We start from the raw sequence: 13,526 nt of genomic DNA, 5'->3' as shown, positions 1-13,526 counted from the left end.
CAGGAAGTGAACAAGAATCAAATAACTGACCAAATACAGCATTGGAGTATCAGAAAAAAACACATTGACAAAGATAGTCATCAGGAGGAACCAGGATAGGATTCTAGTTTTGGCTGCTACTCTACCCTCAACCCCATCAAGGTGCAGCCAGGTGAACCTCACAAAAACTATTTGTAAGAATAACCCCTCCGTCGAGATGGACAAGAAGAAACCCTGCACACCAACAGAAAGCCCACACACACACACACACACACACACACACACACACACACACACACACACACACACACACACACACACACACACACACACACACACACACACACACACACATGCACACACACTTCAACCCATCTATTATTACCCAGAAATACCTTTCTGCTTCTTACCTTACCACCACAGAATGTACACAGGCCATTTATATTGAAGTTCCCTTTCCAGTAAACACGAATGACACACTTACGGTTGATTATATAATTAATTAATTAAATAATGCAAATACATTTCAATCTTTATTATTTAAAAAAAAATTGTTTCACACGACTTCCAATGCTTGGAACCTGTTCACAGAAAAACCAAGCAAACTTAAACAAGAGATTACAATGACGTCTAAAAACATTCTCACATGACCTAATCAAACTATTAGCACAATGACCCCTCTCTTCCATAATGGAATACGTCTTCTTAGCACGAACACAAAATCATCCTCAACAGAACAAATTCTAGCAAATCTAATAAGCTAAGACAAAAACACAATGTAACCAGGGCCGAACTTAGAACAAAAGGGGCCCAGGGCAATGGTTCCTTTTAGTGGCCCTTTTGGTACCTCGCCTAAATTTCACTGATTTTTTTTGCAGAGATGTAAATTGAGAAAAAAAAGTAAAAATAAGGACCAACACACAATATTATTTATTATACTCAGTACAGTTTATGCTGTTTATTCATCTGAATTGGCACACATGGATAGAATATAATGAAATATAATATGGAAGACAAACAATCTGATTGTATATTTTGTTTTATTTTCATATAATTTATTTTTATTTTATATTTTGGGGGTCCTGGATATTACCCGAGGGCCCTGAGCAGATGCACCTGCCCAGCAATTATTTCCAACTCGAATTAACATATCCAGCTATGTCACAACAATATCATCATTACTACTCTTATCTGCTATTTGACTTTCTGGATAAATTCTATGAATCAGCCTATTAAAAATCATGTAATTAATCACACAAATATAATCAATTTAACGACATGTAGAAGCGAACATTTTAGCTAAGCCTAACTTCTTCTCCTTCATGAACTTCCAAATGCAAACTCACAATAAACCAGGAAAATGTCTGCTAATAGGGGGCTACAGTTCCCTCCCATTGGAATGCCTTTTATTTGTTGAAATATTTTCCCACAAAAAAGATACAAAAGTGTTAAACAAAACAAAATTAACAGCATCTTTAAATTCTTATTGGTCAAAACAATTAAAACTCATATCCAGGTATTTTTTCTTAAAAAATAATGACATCAAACCTGATACATAAAAATTTATCATAAGAGCTAAAACTTTATCAATAACACTATAGAGTGCATCCTTAACCAGTACTAAATCCAAATTTGTATACAAGGTGGAAAAATCAAAACATCAACAGATTTAATATCGAGGAATCTAATCCTATCCAAGAACTCTAAAGTGGAACTAATACTCCAGAAAGTGTTAATATCAGAATTCTTACCAATTACTTAACAATATTTCCTAAATTGCTTCCTAACCACATGTAAACCTCAATTAACCATAACCAACAACCGTTTCAAAGTGCATTGCCGAGCTCCCACTATAAACCTAAACTTACATGGGGTTTATGAAGCTTATGGATCCAGAAAAGAGAGGAATACATAAATTTACCTCTTTGCATTTAATGTTAAAATTATTACACAAAACTTCCTGATGCTTGGCTATAATGTCTTGGAGAGGCTTTTGATGTGGAACATACTGTATGTGCTATTTCCTCTACTAGTAAAGTTAATTCTATCAATACCTAACTCCCTGAATAAAATATTGATGTAAATTTTTTTACAAACCACTACAAAATTATGAGCTGCTTTATCTACCAGAGCTGTAACATATTTCTCATGCAGATCCTGAATAGCCTTACAAATATTAAGCTTACTCAACAATGGTTTTGACCAATCCTGGGAAAACAAGCCTCGATCACTAAAAACTTAATCCTGTTGTCCAAAATTTCCACAACCCTCTCATACCATGTACTTTCATTGCCCCAATTAATCCCAAGGATCAGCTTCGCAACCACACACATGCTCTGTATATTTGTACATATTGCTGCCAATGTAGTGTACAACCTAATAGTTTGAGATAAACATGAGTAGAAATAAAAATTATTTTGTATGACCATTGCCTTTAAAGAAAGTCTGAACAGCTTGACAGATAAAGTAGTGAAATAAGTGAATGAATGAATGAATAAATGAGTAAAAATAATAAAAAAATATGTATAAAAAAATATATAAAATATATACAGTCATGCGCCGCTTAATGACGTTCCGGGCAATGATGGATCGTATATACGACGGATCTGCCAGCTCTGAAAAAAAAATGTAGCTGAAAAATTCCTATCGCCGAGTGATGTAGCCGACGTAGCGCTGCCAGTCGTAAAAAAATAGCACGTACAATTATGTACGCTGTACAGTACATAATACTTCATAATGATAATAAACGACAGTGTGGCCCTGTTATAATGCGATCGTTGAGGTCCATAAAATGTCATCGCGAAAAAAGCAGGGTCGTGCAAAATCGTGATTCAAGGAAATCGGCTTTCAAACTGAACCAATGTTTGCACGTTTACCTTCCAGCAAGTAAATTACCTTTGAATTGAAGAATTCTGTGAATAAATCGTTGTTACAGTCGAAATTAAAACACATGTTTCTTTTTGGTGAAGCTTTTCATGTTGTTAAAACAATCGCACTGTTCCGAAAATATATATCACAATTGACAGGAGCTCGTTTCTTCATTTATAAATTATAACATCGATGCAATGATTACGTATTTATAAAATCCAAACGCTATTTCTTCATCTTTCTATAATCGATGCGAGAGGAGATTGTAAGCTGCTGCTAACAACACCGATGGCCGTCATGAACAGCACAAAGGTAAAACTAACGTGTCTTCTGTCTCTCTTGGATGCGTGTTACAATTGCCGACAGTATTCAGTACAGTAACATGCTGTACAGGTTTGTATCCGAGGAGCAATAGGCTATACCATGTAGCCTAGGTGTCTAGTTTTGTGTAAGTACGATGTTCGAAAACGAAAATGAAAAAAAAATGATGTTCGCACAACGACGACGTCGCTTAACGATGCGTTTCTCAGAACGTAACCCCGTCATTAAGTGGCACATGACTGTATACACACACACACACACACACACACGCACGCACCTCCTGACTGTTATGGTGAGCATCCCCACGGATTATGTTTCACAGTAAAACCACATAATCCGCACAGAACAACCATCTGTCTGCCACCCAGACAATTGTTCCTGCTAATGCAAACCATTCAACCACAAAGCACAGATGTGATCGGCAGGAAAATCAAAACATGTGGAGTGTGACAAGCACTCCACTGATCCCCATTGGACACAAGCCACACCAGTGGACACGGCAATGCTCACCATAACAGCCAGGAGTTGCATCTGATGTATAAATGATGAATGTGGTCATCATTGGTTAGATATTTATTTGTATACTATCCTGATGAGGGCAAATCATTCAAATGTTTCTCAAAATGTTTTCTAAACTTTTCAACAAAGTGAAAGTGTGATGCAGTACATATTTGAGAGGTACAATCCCATTTGCAGCTTGGTGAGCAGGAACAGTGGTGTTTATCAGAAGCTCTGGCCTGCTCATATTGACTTGATGCTCAAAACTGGAGGATGTGACTGATGAATGGATACGTTTGATAAAATGATGTAATTACAGCTGTCATTTAAAATACTGAGATCTTTTTTCATGTCAGCACAGTGCTTCTTACCTGTCAGTGACAACTGTCATTCTGCGATTGTCAGTTTTGAATGATAGTCTGGACGAGCTTAACACATGTGGATCTATCTGTCTATTCCTGGAGATGATGATGAATGGAAGATGAAGATGAAGATTAATTTATAAAAAATTATAAAAATTAAATGCCTTGCCCACAGCAAGTAGTGAATGTAAACAGTATCAGGCTTGCAAAACGACCTCGAGAATTGGGAGAGTGAAAAGGAGTGTGGGAGAGGAGCGACAAGAAAACCAATAGGAGGATAAAAGTCCCATGAATAACATGGAGAACCATAAAGAACAGCAGGACATTGATGACTATATCAACGAGGATCCATAGGATTCAGCGTATTTGGCTCACAATGCAAGTTTCCCTGCTGTTGACGTGAGCGTGTGGAATAAGCGTGAAGTTATCCCAGCTCTGGCCAGACTGGTTTATCCAGCTGCCTCACAGCTTGCACAACCCCTCAATTCCACCAACAAATCACAAACTCTGTCCTAACGAAGTAACGATCTCTTCACTAGAACTACCTTTCCTCTTGCTTCAATCTTCGCTTCACAGACTATACGAATTCGATTGGCACAACAATACAAGAAATGACAACTTTGTTTTCACTATTTTATTTCCTTAATAAAAATTCTGATTCTGATGTACCCATGCTCTGTTACAGAGCATCGGTTCTGTGCTGAAGCAGTTTCTTGGCAATGCTTATGCTGGGCAGTTTGCCATTCCTCTCCCAGCAGTAGTTAGGGCAGGAATTTGTAATTTGTTCAGGGTGTCAGCGATAGCTTGCCTACTCTTCACGAAGGACACCGTGGAATCTCTAATATCCATTTTATCAGACAGGATTCCCGTTTAACGTCCATCCAAGGGACAGCACACACATTGAAACACAAGAATGACAGTTTATTGCTAGGTCAGGATTCGAACCCAGGCAAGACAGCTTAGAGACAGTGACAGTGTATACCTTGTAGGCCAGCCATAATGCCATCCCTTACTAAATATATACATACAATACTTATGTACGTATTCAAAAATAAATATAAAAGTTGGGGTGGGGAAGGGGATCTGTTGGGGAAGGGGAAAACACAAACTGCCCTCCTTGCAATGTACAGAAAGAGTAGAACTTTGTAATTTGGCAAAAGTGCTGTCGATAACTTGCCTAGTTTTTGAGAAAGGTAACCTACCGTGGGATCTTTAATGTCCACCAACGACCTATGTTGGGATACGAGTCCTCCATCTTCACATCCTTCAGATGGGCGACGCACAAATTGATGGCTCACCCTGCATGTGAAACACCATGATGAGAGTTAATCGGTGGGTCTCGATTCAAACCCAGGCTAAACAACTCAAACGCAAATGTGCACACCTCTAAGCTATCCTGCCAGCTCTGTTGAACTCATATGATGTTGAAAATGATCCGGGTTATGAGGTTATCGGATATTTTGTATTTGCTTGGAATCATACTAAACTATGCAATTTGGTGTATGTTTGTCTGTCTGTTTGTATGTCTGACTGCGATACATTAACTCTTTACTTATCCAATTTCAACCAAACTAGCCAGGGGGACGAGGAGTCAACACAACGGAGGTTGTAGTGACTTAATTTGCCCTCCCATCGGGGGTTTTCCACCTTGGACAAACTCCATGTTGAGGTGTATAAATACCTTATCATGGCTTTTTTTGGGACACACCGACCGGAAGTAAAAACACAAACTGCCATAATCAGATATTCTGTCCAAAGTATGATTACATTTTTGAACAGTCACTACTATTGTTTAACACTAAACTCAAATAAATTTTGAGAAAATGTGTCGTCCTTGAGGAATTCTTTGCCTCAAGAATGTGGTCCGCACAGGAAATGCAGGAACTTCAACAGCAGGTTTGCACACCTAGTGGAAGTAAAAATTATCATAACCAATTATCCAGTTCCGTCAAGTCGTGGCCGATTTCTGGTGACATTCATGATCATATTTCTCCAAACATCCCAATCCTGCACTGCTTTCCGAAGCTCTGGCAGAGCAGCTTCATCGCAGCCTTTACTCCATGCTTCAAACACAGCAACTTCTGCCTCTTCCTCTTCTTCCGTCAACCCAAGCCAGCATGGCTGACTTTGCCAGACTTTCGTTTTCTGCATGCATGATGTGTCCAACCAAAGTATGACAGTTTCTGTTTTAGCGTCAGTGCTTCCAATGTACGTTGCGGTCTAATTTGTTCAAGCACGGATTTGTTTTTTATCCTTGTAGTGGACTTTTTGACATTCGTCTCCAACACCACATTTCGAAACTGTCAATCTTCTTCCTTTCTTTTTCTTTTTTACTGTCCATGATATAAATCCATACATTGCAACTGGAAATACCAGAGCATTCACCAGCCTCTTCTTGGTTTGCTTTGTCACATCTTTCTCTTTCAAGATCTTTGTCAAATCCCGATTCCAGCCTCTATGTCATCCAAGTTATATTGTTGGTCAAAATTATTATAACCACAAAATAATCAGTCAATTTCAGCTGATGATAATGGCAGAATAATAATATTAGCACACGGGCTGGCAGGATGGCCAGAGGTACGCACACCACTTCGAAGCTGTGTCGCCTGGGTTTGACTCTCGACCCAGTTAAAAACTGTTATCCCAGTGTTTCGCAGGCAAGGTGATTCATCAATGTGTCTGCCGTTCCTCGGATTGGCGTAAAACTTGGCGTCCCATCTACTGGCATCATTTGGGAGATGGCAAAGATACCACGGTGCCCTTCAAGAAGAGAAGGTGAGCTATCGCCAACACCATTTCCAAATTACAAATTCCTGCCCTAACGATAGTCGAACGTCAGGCCTGGCTAGTCGGTTCATGAAAGGCTTGTGCATGCTTCCCCCGGCCAACTGCACAAGAACATTGGAACAAGTTTGGCCGTTAAAGAAGCAAGCAAATGTTGTTTGTGTGTTTGTTTGTCGTGCTACTCCTCCTGCAGTTCTGGGCTGATTACATCCAGACTTGCAACATAGGATCACCATGACCCCAATTCATGTATCCATCCATCCATCCATTGGGACCATACTCAATGCAGAGTGTTGGTGCTGCCTAAGCAGTCTACTTGGCTATTGGACACAATCCTGGACGGGTCGCCGCTCCGACACAGTATATCAGCAAGCTGGCACGCATTTTGCCAACCACTGAAGGATGACAGGTAGAGTCAACCCCACCTGGTATTAATTCAACAGCTGAGGAGGATTTGAACTCAGGATCCTAGAATCCCAAGCCCACCACCCGAACCATTAAGCCAACACCAGGCATAATTAGTGTATCGGGGTGTTTTTATCTTTGCCAGTAGTCTTGGGGGGAGGCAAATTCTCTATGTAAATGTGTATCGTGTAGTACCACCTGCAGGTTGGGGAGGGTATTTCAAGTCTTCACCATTTACAGTACTGTACAGTATTCCTGTCCCCACCTTTTCCAGTGTAGTGAGGAGTTTTGAATTATACGCCGTAGGTATGTTTTTGCTTCATGTATGTAACCCGAGTTATTTATTTGTTTAATTTTCGGGAGCGATTGAGGCAACTGTCAGTTGCCGATACACCGCCCAAATAAAGGTATGTGTCAGAGGAACGTATTGCATGTTTGGAACAAGATCACCAGTCAGGAGGCTACTTGCTTGTAGTAATAATGAGTTCCTTTGGAACTTTGATGCATGAGGATGTCATTCGGTCCATCAAAGCTTATGCTATTATTACCAACATATGGTTGTTTGTCCATACTCCATCCTTTTTAAATGTTGAGTGCCAATCAAGGAAGCGGCACGTACCATTTTAAGTTTGTAATATTAACACACCACCGGCTGTATGGTGCGCACATGCATGTACACATGATCCTCCCACTCCCTGGTCACTCATACACGGAGCAGATGTTTGTAGTTTAAAAGAAAAATACATGTTAAAAAGTTTTTAATTTATTTATTAACAACCTATATTTAATTGTATGTCAGTGTATAATTACCTTGCAGTGGGAATTTATTTCAATAACAATCCGGTTTTATAAAGTACGGGTATAAAATCCATCAAAAATGACGGGCGGTATATCCCCGTCATTTTTCATAGGTTTTTATTAGTTCGCCTGCTCGAAGAACAGAGAGCTATAGCGATACCCCCAGCGTCAGCGTGAGCGTGAAAATGTTAAAGTTTTTGGTGCAAGTTATTTCCTTTCTAATGTTTTTATCTACCATACTATTTTTTACTGATTATAATATACAAATACATGTATTGCTTTAAAATTATTTTTATCAGACTTCACTACAATGCTTTATAAAAAATATTATTTGACTAGTCTTTTAAAAACGATAAATGTATAAACAGGTGAGCATTGGGTGGCTTTGACACCAACTCTGATTTTTAGCTCGCCCGTTTGAAGAACAGAGAGCTATAGCGATACCCCTGGCGTGAGCGTCAGCGTCAGCGTGAGCGTGAAAATGTTAAAGTTTTTGGTGCAAGTTATTTCCTTTCTAATGTTTTTATCTACCACACTATTTTTTACTGATTACAATATACCAATACATATATTGCTTTAAAATTATTTGGATCAGACTTCACTGCAATGCTTTATAAAAAAATATTATTAGACAAGTCTTTTAAAAACGATAAATGTATAAACAGGCGAGCATTGGGTGGCTTTGACACCAACTCTCTGGTTATACTCGTGAGCATGCCATGAGTCACGAGGTATATCCTTGTGAGCGTGCCAAAGTCTGAAGCCTCGGCCTAGTGTCAAGTGTGCTTATATCTTCGTTATTTATTATACATCCAACGGACATAAATGAACACATATTTCACTCTGTGCATGCTGCACATCATGTGTAGCAAACTTCACCTCCCTACACATTGTATTTATTGTTATTAAAACTAAAACACTTCTGTACACTGCCCTTTAGGCTCGGTTTGCAATTTACATCTACAATTCCAATGGAAGAGATGTAAAATACACAAAATACATGCTGTGTTTTATATAGATAGATAAAAAAATAAACTAAACAACCACTGGCTTTTAAATAAACCCAAAATAGTCGAGAGAAGCCGTCCTGGCAGAAAAACCCGACCTTAATCAGATAACACGTGCTGCGGGCCCGGTGACACACATCAGTGAACCTAAGTCGACAAACATTTTTAATGGAATTCGATCGTTGAGCCAGTTTGACATGTTGTTTGCTGTTTACAAACTCTTATTGGTTCTTATGCCGTCACCTCGCAGGTTTCTAACATAACGTGCTGCACTTATGAAATGGGAATTCAGAAGAACACTGTTAACGTGCTTTTGTGCAGTATTTACCTGAATGGCGTATTAATGAGTTCATCAAATGGCTTGAAGTTCCCTTGGAATTGGAATGCTGATTAACTAATTCCACTTTATGATCACTTTTAGATTAACTCATCAAAAAAGGTTTTGATCGTCAATTAAATTATACACTGGAAAGGTTGCTTGAAATGCAGGTAGAAAATTCTGATTCAATTACGAAAATAAAGATGCTGCGAGCTTTTGCTTAAAAAAAATAAAAAAGATAAAAGGGACATGTTATCAAGAGTAAAACTGAAGACTAGCGAATATCTTCGATATATTTCCACTCGACTCTCAGATGTCCAGCCTGGGTTTGAATGTCGACGTAGCTAGAAACTATCACTCCAGTGTGCCCCATGGAGGGTAATGTATCATTGTGTCTGCTGTGCATAGCATCGAATGGACGTTAATGCAGAGGATCCCTCTGCCGGCACTGGAAATGTTCATGGACTTGATAGATCCTACAGTGTCTTTCACAAAGGGGAAGGAAGTTGCTACCTGCACCCTGCACAAATTACATATCCCTGCTCAAATCACCTGAACAGTCAAACATGAGGTCTAACCAAACGATTCGTTAAAGACCCGTCTCTCGTTGAGTCTGGTCAGGGCAAGAGGGAGAAGATCCTCTTTTAAGAACAAGGGTGCAGTTTGCTCTCAAGTGAACCTTCACCTGGCAAACATAACAACAAAACTCATCTGCCATACAGAAAACCTTGTAGTGCCTCCTTTCAAAGGGAACACAAAATGATCTCTCACAATCGACCGAACTTGAGAGTTCAAGTAAGACACGCCTCTAAAAGGACAAGATATAATAAAGGGCAGGCTCACAGAATCCCAAAGGTACAGGCCAAATGGGTGACCCAAGAGCCCCGTGCGGCACAAATTACCAAAAGAAGGCACAAGTGCATTATCAATAAAAGGAAGCACATTGTACAAAATAACCCAGGTGGCTGAGACTCTTAAGTGGTTTTACTTGGACAAATCACCCCACCACAAGCAAATTATTGCTCAATCGCCCTTGTTCATTGCGGAATCACATTTAAGAAAGAAAACAGCCGTTCCATACATCTTAGAGGCTGCAACTATAGCTGACAGTCCAACAGCACTTGCCATTGCACACAAACTCTTCTATCTGTGTAGTTTGTTCGACGTTACATCTCACACCATGTTTCCTTGTCGAGGATTGAACCGGTGAGTCCATTGTGGTATTCACACTTGCTCCAGGCAGGGTTAGCAGCAGCCACTTTAGCCGATTCTTTATTATCATTGCAAGTCGAAGGCATGGTTGGTTGTAAATTAAAGAAACTAAATAAAAGTTGAGCAATACATTATTCAAGGAGTTTGAGCAAACAATTCTTCCTCACTAACTTATGTAGACTAAACCAGCACACTAAAGGTGAAACAGCGTAGATATGAGAGAACTTCGGTTCGCTCCCAGGATATCAATTGGCTATCTCCATGTCATGGGCCTGTTCGAGCAGAAGGGTGATTGACCAACAACGAAGGGTGATTCACCAAAACAAAAGGAGTTCTAATGATAATGCCATGGCCAGCCTGGGAAACTGGTCCACAGGCATCCGCTGACAACGATCTAGGCCTGAAAACATTTGAACCCTACCAAGTCCAGATACCCAAAGAAAAACGAAATACTAAAGGAGCTAAAGAAGGGTAAATAATTACATAGACTCTATGGCGTAATGGTTAGAGCATTCACTCTGAGTCGAGGAGGGTGGTTGTTTGAACCCCAGCTGAGTCACACCAAAGACTTTAAATATGGTATGTACTGCTTCCTTGTTTGACACTCAGCATTAAAAAAAAAAAAAAACAGAGAGAGCTTGGACTCAGTCAGTGGCTGCTGGGCTCTGGAGGGAAGAAGATTGGTGACACAATTGTCCGAGTCAAGAAAAACAACCATAAGTTGGCAAATGTAGTATAGATTTTGATTGGTTGAATGACCTCCTCATGTATTGAAGAGTTGCTTGCAAGGGAACTCGTATTATGGATCCAAGATGGCAGCTGGTGGTCGAAGCTGCACTTGGAGCAGTGTGTAATGACTGACTTAGCATTTTTGTTTGGAGCCTTTTGCATGCTCTGTGCTCACAAGTCCCAGTCCACACATGTGGTTATGGGACTCGTGAACTTGGTCTGTTTTGGAGGCCACTCTTGGACCTTCAGGCGAAAGTATGGAATGCAATAAGCATTCTCCCAGATCGAAGATGACATCTTGAAAAGAAGGCTGTCATTTTGCAAAGCATCGTTAAAGCACAGCATAAGTCAAAGGAGATGTATCGGTGTGATAGGAAAGATAAAATAGGAGGGGGTGTTGCAATCTGGGTAAAAGACAGGATTGTATCGAGAGAAAGGGATGGCATGAAGCAGGGAATTAATGTTGAGGATTTTTTTTTTGTTTACATTGTCAAGGCTCGTGGAGGAGCGAGAATATAGAATGGTTCAGGGAGTTACAGAACAAAATGAACAGTAGAAAAAGAGGAGGGAAACACACCAGCTGCAGGGTTGAGGGACAAAATAGAGGGAGCCAAGAGGGAGTCTCCTTTCTTGGGGAAATAATTGATGTCAGGAAGAATGAGAGCTATGGGAGGACACCAGTGGCAGCGTTTGGGCCATGCAACCCATTTACTTGCACGGGGGCCCCGAGGCAACTAGGGTCCCCACAAGACCCATCACGGTGCACAATCTTTCGAGATGGGACTCCCCCGGGAGTGGTTGGGTGGCGAGAGGGGTCTCACTTTGCTGACAAAACACAACAATTTGTGAGTGGTGTTAAACAGAGCGCAAAAGGAACGCTCCAATTCGAGGGAAAAAAATCACATGATGAAGTGGGGGAAACAAAAGTTTTCCCCTGTTATTTAACGAGACAAGACTACTACAAAATTATGGAGTGAGGTTTGTACAGAAAGCAGGTTAAGTAGAATAATAACTACTGTACGTTTAACGTATATAAATACAACAATAACTAGAACGGCCACTCAGTAGAGTGGATACATCTGCCAGGCTGAACAGTTTATGTTTTGTATCCCACTGATAGGTCAGATCTGGATCTGGACCTGAACCAAAATCTAATCAGCAAGTTATTGTCACCGAACCACCTCATCCACCTAGTTGTCATAACTCATCCATAACTTTTTGAAATACCATGGTCCATTTTTGCCACTGTTAAAAGCAAGCTGGTACTCATTTTGCTGACCTCAGAACGATGATAGGCTGAGTCAGCCCACCTTGAGTTATTTTGACAGTATGACAGAGGCTCAAACTCAAGGTCCTACGATCTTAAGTCAGCCACCATAATTGTCACGCCAATACCAGGTATAATAGCCGGTGAGAGACACGAGATGGAGTCAGGAACGTCCTGTGGAAGGAAGGATTCTGTTTGAAACAGATGATGTCCGGTATATCAGCAGTGGCTTTGATTGAGAGATATCAGATTGGAACAGAGTCCTTGGATGTTTGAAGTCCACACCAATGGTACAGGGGAGGAAGTTATCTTGGCTGTGTGTACAAATGTGGAAAGGAGCAAGGAGAAAGGACTGAGCAGGTGGGGAAGCGAGGAGGGGCTAGGGCAGTGGTCGGCAACCCAAACAACAAGAAGAGCCATTTTTCAAAATTGGTCAGAAACGCGATATCTGGAGCCGCAATGCACGTAAACCCTATTTCAATAACTCAATAACAGGACAAAGACACAAACGTTGATTTTTAATGCAATACATGTTTATTGAGTTGGTATCAATGAAAGGGACCATTAAATTTTCTTCAGTACATCGAGTCAGCTTACCCATATTTAGCTCCACCACTGAAGGTGGAAGGAGGTTATGTTTTCACCCCTGTGTGTCTGTTAGTTTGTCTGTCTGTCTGTGTGCAGGATATCTCAAAAGGTTTTGGACAGATCCGGATGAAATTTTGTGGACAGGTTCGCTGTGTGACAAGGACAAACTGATTAGATTTTGGTGAAGATCCGGATCGAGATCCGGCTACTGGAATTTTAAAGATTCTTCACCATTGAGAGTTCGGACCCGATACCTCAAAAAGTTAGGGCCCGATATTCTTCACTATATATAGCACGATATCTCAAAAAGTTATGGATGGATTCCGCAGAAACTTGGTGGACAAGTTGGACGTGTGATGAGGATGAATTGATTCAGGTTTGGTGAAGAT

The 13,526-nt window shown here is 40.4% G+C and overlaps 1 long non-coding RNA gene across 3 annotated transcripts in view; it reads right to left on the bottom strand.

Annotated features, from left to right (window-relative positions):
• LOC147031466 (uncharacterized) overlaps nucleotides 1–13,526 on the bottom strand; it is a 62,803-nt gene that overhangs the window by 43,847 nt on the left and 5,430 nt on the right. For all 3 annotated transcript variants that reach the window (XR_015053180.1, XR_015053174.1, XR_015053175.1), the window contains exon 2: nucleotides 5,231–5,327. This is a non-coding gene — a long non-coding RNA (uncharacterized LOC147031466). The remainder of the gene's footprint in view (nucleotides 1–5,230; nucleotides 5,328–13,526) is intronic.

This window comes from Eptatretus burgeri, chromosome 2, assembly GCF_056783735.1.
Source record: "Eptatretus burgeri isolate ZD-2024b chromosome 2, Ebu_testis_v1, whole genome shotgun sequence".
Taxonomy (NCBI): domain Eukaryota; kingdom Metazoa; phylum Chordata; class Myxini; order Myxiniformes; family Myxinidae; genus Eptatretus; species Eptatretus burgeri.
This window is presented reverse-complemented; position numbering and strand designations above follow the sequence as displayed.